The 16222-nt window shown below is 39.2% G+C and overlaps 1 protein-coding gene and 1 pseudogene across 9 annotated transcripts in view; one reads left to right on the forward strand and one right to left on the reverse strand.

Annotated features, from left to right (window-relative positions):
* Nucleotides 1-16222, forward strand: part of DRC8 (dynein regulatory complex subunit 8) — a 116195-nt gene that overhangs the window by 30347 nt on the left and 69626 nt on the right. The window lies entirely within an intron of this gene.
* On the reverse strand, nt 5645-6330 carry LOC147356785 (B-cell CLL/lymphoma 7 protein family member C pseudogene; annotated as a pseudogene).

The raw sequence follows: 16222 nt of genomic DNA on the forward strand, positions 1-16222 counted from the left end.
TACATTCACATCCATTGTTGCAAAGACATATTCTTGTACTTTCATTTTAATTTAAATAGTTTATATTATTTTCTGACATCAGTAAAAACTTTTTAAAGCTTCCATTAGGCTCTTAGCATGTAAATAGGTTAATTTAGCTTTCTGACTTGTTTCCACGATATTTTAGCCAAATATTATGAGACTGGGTCTTATATTTTGGCAATGATATACACAATCTGGCTTTTTGTATTTTGAAGATGAAGAATCTAAATAAACAAAAGAAGTCAGGGATACTAAAGGGCAAGAGGGGAAAGTGATGCTTTAGTTTGGTGTTAGCTTCTTGATTGGCTCAACTACCTGGAACCTTTGATAGTAGTATTCAGAAGGAGTGTTAGAATTGTTAAACTTGATTTATTGTCTAAAATATGTATGCCCTTATTATTTTGTAAAGTTTTATCTATTTGATTTTTGGCTGTGCTGGGCCATTGTTGCTGTGCATGGGCTTTCTCAAGTTGCTCTGAGCAGGGGATACTCTTAAGTTGCAGTCTCAGGCTTCTCTTTGTGGTGGCGTCTCTTGTTGAGGAGCACAGGCTTCTCTAGGTGCTCGGGCCTCAGTAGTTGCAGCTAGCAGGCTCCAGAGCGCCAGCTCAGTTATTGTGGTGCTCGGGCTTAGTTGCCCCGTGATGTGCACTTTAATTTTATAACCAACAAGACATTTGAATTAGGATGAAGTGTATTTATTACTGTTGTGTCTATTCTATCCAGGGGCTTTGCAGGTGCCACAGTGGAAAGGAATCCTCCTGACAATGCAGGAGACCCAAGAGACATAGGTTAGATCCCTGGCTCAAGAAGAGTCCCCTGGAGAAGGAAATGGCAACCTACTCCAGTATTCTTGCCTGGAAAATTCCATGGACAGAGGAATCTGGCAGGCTACAGTCCATAGAGTCACAAAGAGTCGGACAGGACTGAGCTCCTGAGCATGCATGCATGCTACTCTATTAAAGATTTGCTTTTCTTACTAGTTTTGAAATACCATAGGCAGCTTGCACAATAGTGCTATTTTCATCTTGAGCTCTGGGTTTACTCTTTCAGGTAGCATTCTCAGCTATCAGTTATGATTGTTGGAGTCTGCCAGAGTAATTGCATGAAAAAAATCAACCTTGCCTTATTTTAATCTATTTAAATAATAGACTCATCAAAGGTTTTAAATTGTTTTTCTCCATAAGACTTCATTCATGTTAGTCTCATCAGTTTGAATAGTCTTGATCCTGTGATACAATATTTTGAAACAGTAACTTATTTAAGCTCAGATTTAACCATAGTAATTAGTATCTAATACATGTGCATACATTCTCAGTCACAAAGTTGTGTCTGACTCTTCAACCCCATGGACTATAGCCCACCAGCCTCCTCTGTCTATGGGTTTTCCCAGGCAAGAATACTGGGCGGGTTGCCATTTCCTTCTCGAGGAGATCTTTTGGACCCAGGGATTGAACCCACTTCTTCTGCAGCTCCTGCATTGGCAGGCGATTGTTTACCACTGAACCACTTAGGAAGCCCATCTGATGCATATATAGCACAAAGTTCTGGAGATAGACAATGATGATAGCTGCATAGTAATATAAATGTACTTAATATGACACCATCCTTATGGCAGAAAGTGAAGAGGAACTAAAAAGCCTCTTGATGAAAGTGAAAGAGGAGAGTGAAAAAGTTGGCTTAAAACTCAACATTCAGAAAACGAAGATCGTGGCATCTGGTCCCATCACTTCATGGCAAATAGATGGGGAAACAATGGAAACAGTGTCAGACTTTATTTTGGGGGGCTCCAAAATCACTGCAGATGGTGACTGCAGCCATGAAATTAAAAGACGCTTACTCCTTGGAGGAAAAGTTATGACCAACCTAGATAGCATATTCAAAAGCAGAATTATTACTTTGCCAACAAAGGTCCGTCTAGTCAAGGCTATGGTTTTTTCAGTGGTCACGTATGGATGTGAGAGTTGGACTGTGAGGAAAGCTGAGCACTGAAGAATTGATGCTTTTGAACTGTGGTGTTGGAGAAGACCCTTGAGAGTCCCTTGGACTGCAAGGAGATCCAACCAGTCCATTCTGAAGGAGATCAGCCCTGGGATTTCTTTGGAAGGAATGATGCTAAAGCTGAAACTCCAGTACTTTAGCCACCTCATGTGACGAGTTGACTCATTGGAAAAGACTCTGTTGCTGGGAGGGATTGAGGGCAGGAGGAGAAGGGGATGACAGAGGATAAGATGGCTGGATGGCATCACCGACTTGATGGACGTGAGTTTGAGTGAACTCTGGGAGATGGTGGTGGACTGGGAGGCCTGGCGTGCTGCAATTCATGGGGTCGCAAATAGTCGGACACGATTGAGTGACTGAACTGAACTGAACTGAATATCACTAAACTGTATGTATACTTAAAAATGGCTGTGGAAATTTTCATGTTATGTGTATTTTGTTACAATAAAAAAATAATGGCATCATCCTGATAAGTTTGGTTCCTGGAGGAGGGCATGGCAACCCACTCCAGCATTCTTGCCTGGAGCATCCCCATGGACAGAAGAGCCTGGTGGGCTATAGTCCATGGAGTTGCAAAGAGTCAGACATGACTGAAGTGACTTAGCAAGTACACACGTGTAAGTCTGGTTAATGATTTGTTGTTGTTGTTGAGTCACTAAACTGTGTTTGACTCTTTGTGACCCCATGGACTGCAGTACCCTAGGCCTCGCTATCCCTCACCATCTCCCGGAGTTTGCTCAAGTTCATGTCCATTGAATCAGTGATGCTATCCAACCATCTCATCCTCTGTCGCCCTCTTCTTTTGCTTTCAGTCTTTCCCAACATCAGGGTCTTTTCTAATGAGTTGACTCTTCACATCAGGTGGCAAAGTATTGAAGCTTCAGCTTCAACATCAGTCCTTCTAATGAGTTATTCAGTGTTGATTTCCTTTAGGATTGATTGGTTTGGTCTCCTTGCTGTCCAAGGGACTCTCGAGAGTCTTCTCCAGTACCATAGTTTGAAAGCATCAGTTCTTTGGCGCTCAGCCTTTTTTATGGTCCAACTCTTACATCCGTACATGACTACTGGAAAAACCAGCTTTGATCATATGGACCTTTGTTGGCAAAGTGATGTCTCTACTTTTTAATATACTGTGTAGGTTTGTCACAGCTTTTCTTCCAAGGAGCCAAGTGTGTTTTAATTTCGTGGCTGCAGTTAACCATCCTCAGTGATTTTGGAGCCAAAGAAGGTGAAATCTGTCGCTGTTTTCACTATTTCCCTGTCTATTTGCCATGAAGTGATAGGACCAAATGCCATGTTCTTAGTTTTTTGAATGTTGAATTTTAAGCCACCTTTTTCACTCTCCTCTTTCATCCTCATCAAGAGCCTCTTTAGTTCCTCTTCACTTTCTGCCCTTAGAGTGGTATTATCTGCATATCTGAAGTTATTGATATTTCTCCCAGCAATCTTGATTCTAGCTTGATTACATTTGTTAATGATTACATTTGTTAAAATGTGTAAAGAATTTAGATTATTGCCTGATCCATATTAAGTGCTTCTAATACATATATATCCAATAATATATAAAAACAATTATACGCTGAAAACAAGTAGGATTTATCCCAGGAATGCAAGACTGCTTCAACATTCAAAAGTCATTTAATGTAACTCATATCATCAACAGAGTAAAAAAGAAAAATTACTAGTTCCTAGTAGACTAGGAATAGAGGGAACTTCCTCCACTTGAGAAAGAGCATCTACAAAAACCTAAAGTTAACATCAGACTTAATGGTGAGAAATTTGAGACTTTCCCACTAAGATCAGGAACAAGGCAAGAGTGTCATATCTAGCCACACCCTTTCAACAAGGTACTGTAAGTAATAGAGCTGTGGTCTGAATTTTTGAGCACCAGACCATATGTTGAAATCCTAACTCCCAAAAGTCATGTTATTAGTAGGTGGAATCTTTGGCAAGTGATTAGGTCATGAGGATGTAGCCCTCATGAATGGGATTACTGCCCCAATAAAAAAGATCGTGCAGAGGTCCCTACCATCTTCCACTATGTGAAAATACAATGAGAAGTCCTTAACCTGAAAGAGAGCCCTCACTGAACCATACTGACATCCTGGTCTCAGAATTTCAGCCTCCAGAACTGTGAAAAATAAGTTTCTGTTGTTTATAAACTACCTGGTCTGTGATACTTTGTTACAGCAGCCCAATATCTTAGCCCAATAGACTAAGACAGCTAATGCAAGATACAAGAAGAGGAAATAAGAGTTCAGATTGAGAAGGACTGCCTTTACAAACATGTTAAAAATTGCATTAATTGGCATTTAAAAAATATTTTAGTAACTTTAAGAAAAATTACTCTATTCATTAGAATAAGAGGAATGTTTACTTACATAATTATCTTACCTATGAGTGTAAGAATTATAATATCCCTTCCATTTTTTAAAATAGCAGCTTTATTGAGATATAATTCACATACCATCTAGTTCACTCTTTCAAGATATACAGTTCAGTTTTTAATATATTCATAGGTATGTGCACACATTACCAGTCAGTTTTAGAACAGTGTCATTAGAATGGTTGATTCTTTTTTTTGAACTTCGATTTTTAGGATTTTTAAAAAACCATTCTAACCTTTTAAAAATGCACAATTCAGTGACATTGCTGCTGGAGGAGACTCTTGAGTGTCCCTTGGATAGCAAGGAGATCAAACCTAAAGGAAATCAACCCTGAATATTCATTGGAAGGACTGATGCTGAAGCTCCAATACTTTGGCCACCTGATGCGAAGAGCCAACTCATTGGAAAAGACCCTGATGCTGGGAAAGATTGAGGGCAGGAGGAGAAGGGGGCGAAAGAGGATGAGATGGTTGGATGGCATCATTGACTCAGTGGACGTGAGTTTGAGCACAGTCCGGGAGATAGTGAAGGGCAGGGAAGCCTGGCATGCTGCAGTCCGTGGGGTCACAAAAGTCACACATGACTGAGTGAACAACAACAACAAAGAACATTCACAGTGCTCTGCAACTATCACCCTCTCCCTTATCAGAACTTTTAATCATTCCAAACAAAAACTTTGTACCCACTAGACATTAGCTTCCTATTCCTCTTGAACGTGAAGTTGCTCAGTTGTGTCCGACTCTTTGCGACCCCATGGACTGTAGCCTACCAGGCTCCTCTGTCCATGGGATTTTCCAGGCAATGGTACTGGAGTGGATTGCCATTTCCTTCTCCAAGGGATCTTCCCAACCCAGGGATCAAACCCGGTCTCCCGCATTGTAGACAGATGCTTTACCGTCTGAGTCACCAAGGAAGTCATTAGTACAGTACAGTACAATAATTTCTCCAAGGGTTTCAGGAAGTTCCCAGGCAGCTACCATATTTGCACTCATGACCTCAGTACAATAATTTCTCCAAGGGTTTCAGGAAGTTCCCAGGCAGCTACCATATTTGCACTCATGACCTCGCCACTTTTCCATTGTGAAGGTTGACTGTAGCCTTGAACCATGGCTGGCATTAGAGATGCACCCTCTGATTCTTCACCCTGTTTCTTCTCCAAGCCTTCATAAAGGCTTTTTAGCTTTCTCTTGAATCAGCATTAAGCTGAGCAGGATTCGACACTGATGCTGATCCTGCATTCACACTCTGAGAAGTTTCTCCATCTCCTCCATCAATTTTCCATGCTTCTTTGACATAATTGTTGACATCATCGGCACAGCAGACTTCACTTCACATGTTCCATGATCTTGTCCTTGTTCTTTAGAATCCTGCTCAGCCTCCAGCAATTCTGGAACAGGCTCCTCCTTGGCCAACATGGGGGGTTCATCCATGCTGCCCGCAGGTATGCCCCCAGGATCTCTCTCCTGGTCCACCTGTGGGGGCTGAGCATCCTCTGGAACCCCTTCTGGTGGTCCAGCAGGTGACACAGGACGGCTGGGCTGGGGGGTGCCCCCAGGGCTGGGCCCCGTGCTCTTCTGCAGGGAGCCTTCTGAATGGAAGGCTGAGTAACTCTGGTTACTGTTCTCATCATTGAGATCCAGCAGGGTGAGAGGGCCACCCCCTCAGGGACTGGCGCCCCTGCCCCTCCGCTCCCAGCCTCGGGATCTCTCCGCCCCTCCACCTGCCCTCTGGTGCTCCTCCTCCTGGGGAGTCCACCGCTGGCACCCACTTGAAGATACGAAGGGAAGTGTCGCCCACAGTCACCCAGCACTTCTCCCATCTCCGGACCTTCTCGATGGTCACCATCACCTTCTTGATGTCATCCTTGGCTCGGCTCCGGGTCTCGGCCTGCACAGTCCGGCCGGCCATACTGCCTATTCCTCTTATCTCCTGACAGATTCTTCCCAGCTCCTGGCAACCACCATTCTACTTTCTGTTTTTATGAGTTTTACTATTCTGCGTCCCTCATGTATTTGAAATCATACAATATTTGTCCTTCTGTATCTGGCTTATATCACTTAGCATATAACATCTTCAGAGTTCATCCATGTTGTAGTATGTGTCATAGTTTCATAGTTTTGTTCCTTTTTAAGACTGAATGCTATTCCACTGTATATATACGCCACTTTCATTTATGTATCCACCTGTCAATGGATATTCGGGTTGATTCCACCTTTCAGCTACTGTGAATAATGCTGCTGTGAACACTGATGTGCAAATACTTGAGACCCTGTTTTAAATTATTTTGAGTGTATATCCAAAAGTGGAACTGCTGGGTTTTATGGTTATTAGGTTTTGATTTTCTGAAGAACTACCATACTGTTTTCCACAACAGCTGAACCATTTTATATTTCCATCAGTAATGTACAACTGTTCCAATTTTTCCGTATCTTCACCAAGACTTGTTATTTCCTATTTTTATAATAGATATCCTAATGACTAGTGAATTTGGAAAACTCAGCAGTGGCCACAGGACTGGAAAAGGTCAGTTTTCATTCCAATCCCAAAGAAAGGCAGTGCCAAAGAATGCTCAAACTACTGCACAATTGCATTCATCTCACACGCTAGTAAAGTGATGCTCAAAATTCTCCAAGCCAGGCTTCAGCAATATGTGAACCATGAACCTCCAGATGTTCAAGCTGGTTTTAGAAAAGGCAGAGGAACCACAGATCAGATTGCCAACATCTGCTGGATCATCGAAAAAGCAAGAGAGTTCCAGAAAAACATCTATTTCTGCTTTATTGACTATGCCAAAGCCTTTGACTGTGTGGATCACAATAAACTGTGGAAAATTCTGAAAGAGATGGGAATACCAGACCACCTGACCTGCCTCTTGAAAAACCTGTATGCAGGTCAGGAAGCAACAGTTAGAACTGGACATGAAACAACAGACTGGTTCCAAATAGGAAAAGGAGTACTTCAAGGCTGTATATTGTCACCCTGCTTATTTAACTTATATGCAGAGTACATCATGAGAAATGCTGGTCTGGAAGAAGCACAAGCTGGAATCAAGATTGCCGGGAGAAATATCAATAACCTCAGATATGCAGATGACACCACCCTTATGGCAGAAAGTGAAGAGGAACTCAAAAGCCTCTTGACAAAGGTGAAAGTGGAGAGTGAAAAAGTTGGCTTAAAGCTCAACATTCAGAAAACGAAGATCATGGCATCCGGTCCCATCACTTCATGGCAAATAGATGGGGAAACAGTGGAAACAGTGTCAGACTTTATTTTTTTGGGCTCCAGAGTCACTGCAGATGGTGACTGCAGCCAGGAAATTAAAAGACACTTACTCCTTGGAAGAAAAGTTATGACCAACCTAGATAGCACATTGAAAAGCAGAGACATTACTTTGCCAACAAAGGTCCGTCTAGTCAAGGCTATGGTTTTTCCAGTGGTCATGTATGGATGTGAGAGTTGGACTGTGAAGAAAGCTGAACGCTGAAGAATTAATGCTTTTGAAGTGTGGTGTTGGAGGAGACTCTTGAGAGTCCCTTGGACTGCAAGGAGATCCAACCAGTCCATTCTGAAGGAGATCAGCCCTGGGATTTCTTTGGAAGGAATGATGCTAAAGCTGAAACTCCAGTACTTTGGCCACCTCATGTGAAGAGTTGACTCATTGGAAAAGACTCTGATGCTGGGAGGGATTGGGAGCAGGAGGAGAAGGGGACGACAGAGGATGAGATGGCTGGATGGCAACACTGACTTGATGGACGTGAGTCTGAGTGAACTCAGGGAGTTGGTGATGGACAGGGAGGCCTGGCATGCTGCAGTTCATGGGGTCGCAAAGAGTCGGACAGTACTGAGCGACTGAACTGAACTGAACTGAGTGACTAGTGATGTTGAACATCTTTTCAGGTACTAATTAGCCATTTGTATAACTTCTTTTGAGACTTGTCTATTCAAATTTTTTCATCTTTTTAAATTGGGTTGGTTTTTCTGTTGTTGTTTAGTTGTAGGAGTTCTTTATATATTCTGAATATTAATCCCTATCAGATATATGCTTTGCAAATTTTTCTCCCATTCTGTGGGTTGTTTTTTCACTCTTTTAGTAGTGTCCTTTGATTTCACAAAAATTTTAATTTTGATGACATCCAACTTATGTATCTTTGGTTGATATTTTTGTGATATTACAAATGGAATTTAAAAAATTCCTTTTCAGATTGTTTGTTTTTATTATGTTGAAATGTGACTGATTTTTGTGTGTTGATTTTATATCCTGCAACTTTGCTGAATGTATTTATTTGCTCTGTCGGGTTTCTTTTTTTTCTTAGACTGAGGGTTTTCTACATAATAAGATTGTCTTCTATGAACAGAAATGAGTGTACTTCTTTCTTTTCAACTTGGATGCCTTTTATTTCTCTTTCTTGCCCAGATTAACTGACTGGAACATCCAATACTATATTGGAAAGTGGTAAAGGAGGCCTTTTTATCTTATTCCTGATCTTACAGGAAAAGCTTTGTCTTTCAGCACTGAAAATGATATTAGCTGTGGCTTTTTCATATAGGCCCTTATCATGTTGAAGAAGTTTCCTTCTGTTCCTAGTTTTCTGAATATTATTATCATGAAAGGATGTTGAATTTTGTCAAATGCTTTTTCTATATCAGTTATCCTAATCATGTGTCTTTTCTGCCTTCATTCTATGAATGTAGTATGTAACTCTAATTGACAGTCTTGTGTCTCTGGAATAAATTCCATTTGGCCTTGATGTTTAATCCTTTTAATATATTGCTGAATTTGTTAACCACTACATTTTACTGTCATTTTTTAATAGTAACTTAATTCTTTCCTTGCCAGTTTCTTACCCAAAAGATAGTTCTCTTGCTATACAAATTGTTCTGTGACATAGAAAAACAGTTAAGCATCCCCCAGTTTTGCTATATGAAGGAAATAAATATAATTCTGTTAACAGTACCCAACAAAACATCAAAAAGGGAAATTGTGAGTTGTCATATCCAAATGGGACATGGATTGTCTCATATATAATTATTAACTATTTAGTAAGCATTTATTGAGAATTTAGTACATTCCAGGCAGTGTCAAATTTATTCTCAAGGTGTTTACAAATGTGGAAGGGGAGACTAGTTAACCACTGAATACAATACAGTTTTATATAATATTATAGTAGAGATATCCATGGGTGCTACATGATTACACAGGAAGGTACCTAATTCAAAAAGAAGATGAAAGAAAAGTGTGTTACTCTTAAACTGTCTTGAATGATAAGTAGAAATTATCCAGAAAAAGGAGAGGACTGTTTCATACAGGGGACTATCAATCATAATGACAATGAAAAAGCATAATAATTGAAAAACTACAAAGATTTCCAAGGTGGAGAATCTGTATGAAAAAGTATTGAGAAATGACATTTTTGAGGTAAGGAAGGGCTAGTTTGTAGACGTGATTTAGGAGCTTGAATGCTTTTTATTTTTTTGAAAGAACTTGGGAATCATTGAAAGATTTTAAACCAGGAAGTCATATGAACAAATTTTTGTTTTAGACAGATAATCCTAGCAAAATGTGGACTATGGTTTGAAGGATGGAATGGAAATGGAGGGAAAGGAGACTAAAGGCAAAAAGACAGGAAATGATTGCATTAATCCAGGCCAGAAGCAATGAAGGTCTAGACTTAAACAGTGGCAGTGGAAATGGAAGAGGGAGACTGATTTTGAAAGTATTTAATAATTAGAATCAAAAGGTGTTGATGATCAAATAGAACTGTGAGGATGGGTTGTTGGAAATTAAATTGGTTGGCTTGATAAATTTGGAGGAAAGTGATCAGAGAATCAGTAGAGCACAGTAGTGAGAAGGAGTAGCAGACATTCCTTCATGTCTGAAGGAATGAAACTTAATGGAGTAGTAGTTTCAGGGTGAAATAAGAACCCTATCAGACAAGTCCAGAAGATAGGCCATTTTATAAGACATTGCATGGCCTGGTCTCTTCCACAAGGTAATTTCATTGGGGGACAGGAGACCAGGAGAGAATGAAAGACTGTTTTAGTTTAAAAGAGACCAAAAAATTTTAAAACCAAATGTATGACATAAACTTAAATTAGAGTGTAGGTTGAAAAAGTAACTGTAAAAAAGACATTATGGTACAATTCGGAAATTTGCATATTGAATAGATATTAGATATTCTTAGTGAATTTTTATGAATTTTAACGATATCATAATTATATTGGGATTATATAGAAGAATGTCCTTATTTTTAGGAGATGCATGTTGAAGTATTTAGGGATGAATAATTGTAATGTCTGTAATCAGAGACAGGGATTTAGGAAAGAAGAAAAAAATGGCAAAACATTAATAATAGTTTGATACAGGTGGTGGGTAGAGAGTTGTTTACAATACTAAGCTTTCAGTTTCAGATTCAAACTTCAGTTTGCCATGCCAGCAGCTATTTATGTAGCATTTACATTGTATTAGATATTATAAGTAATCTAAAGATGATTTAGCCTGTATACATGTAGGTTATATGCAAATATTATGGTATTTTATATTAAAAAGGACTTGAGTGTCCTCAGATTTTGGTATCTGCAGGTCCTGGAACCACTCTCCCCATGGATTCTGAGGGATGACTTTTTTCAATTCCTGATCAAATTTTAAAGTATAAGATCCTCAATTTTTGATAGTTTATTACCAGTGAGAAACTTTGTTTATGTAAAAATGTGAAAGCATTTTTCTCAGCCATTAAAAAATTTAAAACAATTGAAATTATAATTTCAAAAACTCATCCTTTTTAAATTGAACTGTAGTTGATTTACAATGTTATATTCATTTCAGGTGTATAACATAGTGATTCAGTATTTACAGATTATATTCTATTTAATGTTATTATAAAATAGTGACATATTTCCCTGTGCTGTATAATATATCCTATTTATTTGTTTATAATTTTTATTGGTGTATAGTTGATTTACAGTACTGTAAATTAGTTTCTTCTGTACAGCAAAGTGAATCAGTTATCCATCTACGTATACCCACTCTTTTAGATCATTTCCCATATAGGCCACTGTACAGTATTGAGTAGAGTTTCCTGTGGTATACACTTAGTTATCTGTTTTACATAGAGTACTGTGTAGATGTCAATCCCAATTTCCCAACTTGTCTTTCCCCCTCTTATCCTATGGTGACCATAGTTTTTCTTTTTAAAATTTTTTATTTATATATTTTTGGCTGTGCTGGGTCATTGCTGCTGCTCAGATTTTTCTCTAGTTGTGGCCAGCAGGGACTACTCTTTGTTGCAGTGCTCAGGCTTATCATTGCGGTGGCTTCTCTTCTAGAGAAAAGGCTCTGGGGCTCTTGGGCTTTGGTAGTTGTACATGTTGGCTCAGTAGTTGTGGTTCCCAGGCTCTAGAGCACAGGCTTGTGGTGCACAGTCTAGAGCACAGTTACTCTGTGGCATGTGGGATCTTCCCAGACCAGGGATCGAACCCATGTCTCCTGCATTGGCAGGCGGAGTCTTTACCACTGAACCACAGGGAAGCCTAAATTTGTTTTCTACATCTGTAACACTATTTCTGTTTTGTAGATAAGTTCATTTGTACCCTTTTAACATTTTTATTTTTATTTTTTTAAATTATTTATTTATTTGGCTGTGCTAGGTCTTCATTCGGAGAAGGCACTGGCGACCCACTCCAGTACTCTTGCCTGGAAAATCCCATGGACGGAGGAGCCTGGTGGGCTGCAGTCCATGGGGTCACAAAGAGTCAGACACGACTGGGCGACTTCCCTTTCACTTTTCACTTTCATGCATTGGAGAAGGAAATGGCAACCCACTCCAGTGTTCTTGCCTGGAGAATCCCAAGGACAGAGGAGCCCGGTGGGCTTCCATCTATGGGGTCGCACAGAGTTGGACACGACTGAAGCAGCTTAGGAGGAGGAGGAGGAGGTCTTCATGACTGCACGTGGGCTCAGGCTCTCCAGGTGTGGCGAGCGTGGGCTGCTCCTTGTTGAGGTGTGCCGGCTTCTCACTGTGCTGGCCCCTCTCGTTGTGGACCATGGGCTCTAGGCATGTGGGCTTCAGTAGTTGCAGCACATGGGTTCAGTAGTTGTGACACATGGGTTTAGTTGCTCCACAGCCTGTGAGATCTTCCTGGATTAGGGATTGAACCCATGTTCCCTGAATTGGCAGGTGTATTCTTAACCACTAGACCCCCAGGGAAGCCCTGTACCCTTTTTTTAGATTCCACATGTAAGTGATATCATATGGTATTTGTCTTTCTCTGTCTGACTTACTTCACTCCATATGACAATCTCTAGGTCCATCCATGTGGCAAATGGCATTATTTCTTTTTTTTTTTTTATTATGGCTGAGCAATATTCCATTGTATATATATATATCACATCTCCTTAAACCAATTGTCTGTTGATGGGCACTTGGATTGTTTCCATGCCTTGGCTATTGTAAATGGTTCTGCTGTGAACGTTGGGGTGCATGTATCTGTTCAGATTGTGATTTTCTCTGGGTATATGCCCAGGGGTGAGATTGCTGGGTCATGTGGTACCTCTATTTTTAGTTTTCTAGGAAGCCTCTGTATTGTTTTCCACAGTGGCGGTACCAATTTACATTCCCGCCAAAAATGTAAAAGGGTTCCCTTTTCTCTGCAACCTCTCCAGCATTTATTGTTTGTAGATTTTTTGATGGTGGCCATTCTGACTGGTGCTTATTTATTTTATATATAGTAGTTTGTGTCTCTCAATCTCATTCTCCTATTTCACCCCTCACTCCTTTCCCCACTGATAACCACTAGTTAGTAGTTTGCTCTCTGTATCTGTGAGTCTGTTTTTGTCAAACACACCCTTTAATTGAAAAATATAGTTGAAAATTTTGTGATGTAATATAAATGCTTTTTTAAAAAATATTTATTTTTATTTATTTATTTGACTACTCCTGGTCTTAGTTGCAGTATGTGGAGTCTAGTTCCCTACACCAGGAATGACACTCGGGCCCCTGCATTGGGAGCTCAGAGTCTTAACAGCTGACCACCAGGGAAGTCCCTGCAAATGGTTATTTAATCTAGTTGAACTTTCTCATATCATTACTTAAAAACTGTGGTATAGATTTGATTTGTATAACATGTTATGTGTTGTTAGAGCCAGGCAGCAAGCTTGGCTGCTACTGAAAGTTCGTATCATCTCTGGAAGGGTAGAATTAGCTAGCGTATATGAAGATAAAGATTATGGGCTGTTTCTTAGAGCCACAAGCCCCCTCAGTCCCAACACCGTGTTCCTTGGGCGTGTGGAGCATGAACTACTCCACTAGCTCCATGGGTTCTTTGTCCATTTGTCCATGGTGAGCAGTGCTGCATTTGATTTCTGTTTTCTGAAATAGGAGGGTATGAGGTAGATCACTTTCATGGCAAGCATGGAGCCCTGGGTGCTTGATATTTGTCGTGCTTGCTACCTGTGTAGACCAAGGGGCTTGCCATCAGAGCCTGTTCTGCTTTGAGCCTCCTGCCAGGAATCGCTGGAATAGATTCTTTCAGCTGCCTGACTTTGCCAGATCTAACTTTGATCTGGCCACACTGAGAGATGAGAGGATCAGTGTTTTTGGATGCTCTTGTAATCCTTTCACATCATACCTGTGTCCAGTGGGTGAGGATTCCTGAGTTATGGAAGTTCCAAATGTCGATTAAAGCATTATTTATTCCTGACAGATGACGATTGGAAAAAGGAGATTTCATGATCAAGTAAATTCGGAAAATGCTGCATTAATTTCTTTAGAACATCTCAAAGACTTTAATATGCTAATATGCATGATTAATCCCCAAGAGGAGAACATAATATTGTGAGTCTGTTTTTGTCAAAAACACACCCTTTAAATGCCTTTCTCAGGCATTTTTGATCATTGAAGCCTTTTACTGAGAAACACGTTGAGGAATGAGTATGAAACAGAACCCATTTTAGAAAACTTCAGTTCAGTTCAGTTCAGTTGCTCAGTCGTGTCTGACCATTTGCAACCCCATGGACTGCAGCATGCCAGGCTTCCCTGTCCATCACCAACTCCCGGAGCTTGCTCAAACCCATGTCCAACGAGTCGGTGAAGCCATGCAACCATCTCATCCTCTGTCATCCCCTTCTCTTCCTGCCTTCAATCTTTCCCAGCATCAGGGTCTTTTCCAATGAGTGAGTTCTTTGCATCAATATTAACTAGAGGTTGTTAAAAGTTAGTAATTGTTGTTAATATAAAATTGGGCATAGGAATGGAAGAATACTGCTTTAAACTTGTTAGTAATACCTATTTCAGAACACAAATCAGCATTGTATTTACTGGTAAAGGACTAGTATTCTAATCTATCAAATAATGTTTTTAAAGAGCAAAGATTATCATTATCATTTTATGAATTCAATTTGTTTTGGTAGTTCTAGCCAGTGTCCTAAATCATGAAGGAGAAATAAGAAAGTATGCATTTTGGAAAGAAGAGACCAAATGAATTATCAGAAAATACAAAGTAACCAACTGAAGAGGGATTATAAAAAGTTTTGGGAAATAGATGGGTATAAGATCAATAGCAAATTTTTAAAAAATTAATATTTACCTCTACTTCTAGAAATTTCAAGGTCTCCAAAAAGATTCCTTCACAATATCCACAAAATCCATAAAGTACTGAGGCACAATCTTGGAGAATTTGTGTGTGGCTTATATGAGGAAAGCCATAATGTATAACCTTCAATTTAGAGATATAAAAAGGGCTATATAGCTAATACAGATCTCTTAGATGTGAAAACTATTTTAAAATGTTCAGTCTTTCTCAGTGTATAGCTTCATTGCAATAGCAATCCCAATGGTGTTTTATTTGGAATTTCTAAATTTTATTTGAATTTCTAAATTTCATTTGGAAGACTTACACTGGTGAGTATATTAATGAATATTCCTAAGAAGAAGACCAGGAACAGTGATAATATTAATAAGTGAAATGGGATGGTAATGCCATAACAGTAGAAATACAGTTCAGAATGGAATCAGTAGAATAGACAATGGAAGTAGTCTCCATCACATAAAGGACTATAACACATTGTAAAGTAGGAGGAAAGAATTCAAGTGCTTAGTAAATTAAAAATTATTAAAATCAGATTAGAAGTTAATCTTTCACTTTGAATCGTGCCAAAATAACTTTCAGATGGATTAAAAAGTATATTTTTAAGTTGTAGAAGAAAATAGAATTGAGTTTACCAAACCTGTAGAAAAAGGATAATTTTCTCCCTCTTTTGGTGGTTCTTTCAAAGACTATGTTTCTAAACTTTAAAGGATAAGAAATCTCAACAGGTGTCACTAAAATAAAAATTAAAAATAACATACTTTTAAAAGGTAATCTTAAATTTAAAAAGCAAATATCAGCTTTGTGTAATGACAGTATTATAACCAGTGAGATTTTTCCCAAGTTACTATTAGAACTAGTAAGAATGTTCCCACTAAATAACACAAATTCAACTGCATTCAACTTAGCGTATTTCAGTGAGATAATAAGACAAATGCACAAAGATGAATTGGGCAGAATGGTTCACTCAAAAATTAATATATTTAACAACAAAAACATTTAGAAACTACCTAAATGTCTACAGTTAGGGAGCTGGTTTAATAAACTATGATAAAGTTCTATAATGGATTATCAGCCACTAAAAACAATAATGTAATAAATATTTTTTTGAGAATGAAAAGATGCTCACAATTTACTGTTGAGTGAAACATTAGATTAGAGGGCAACATTAAAAGTAGTTAACTCTGCATGTTAGGATTTGAAGTAATGTTTACTTGATCTCAACTTCTCTTTTT

The sequence above is a fragment of the Bos grunniens genome, chromosome 16, assembly GCF_055505025.1.
Source record: "Bos grunniens cultivar Pamir isolate PY7600 chromosome 16, Bosgru_T2T1.0, whole genome shotgun sequence".
Lineage (NCBI taxonomy): Eukaryota > Metazoa > Chordata > Mammalia > Artiodactyla > Bovidae > Bos > Bos grunniens.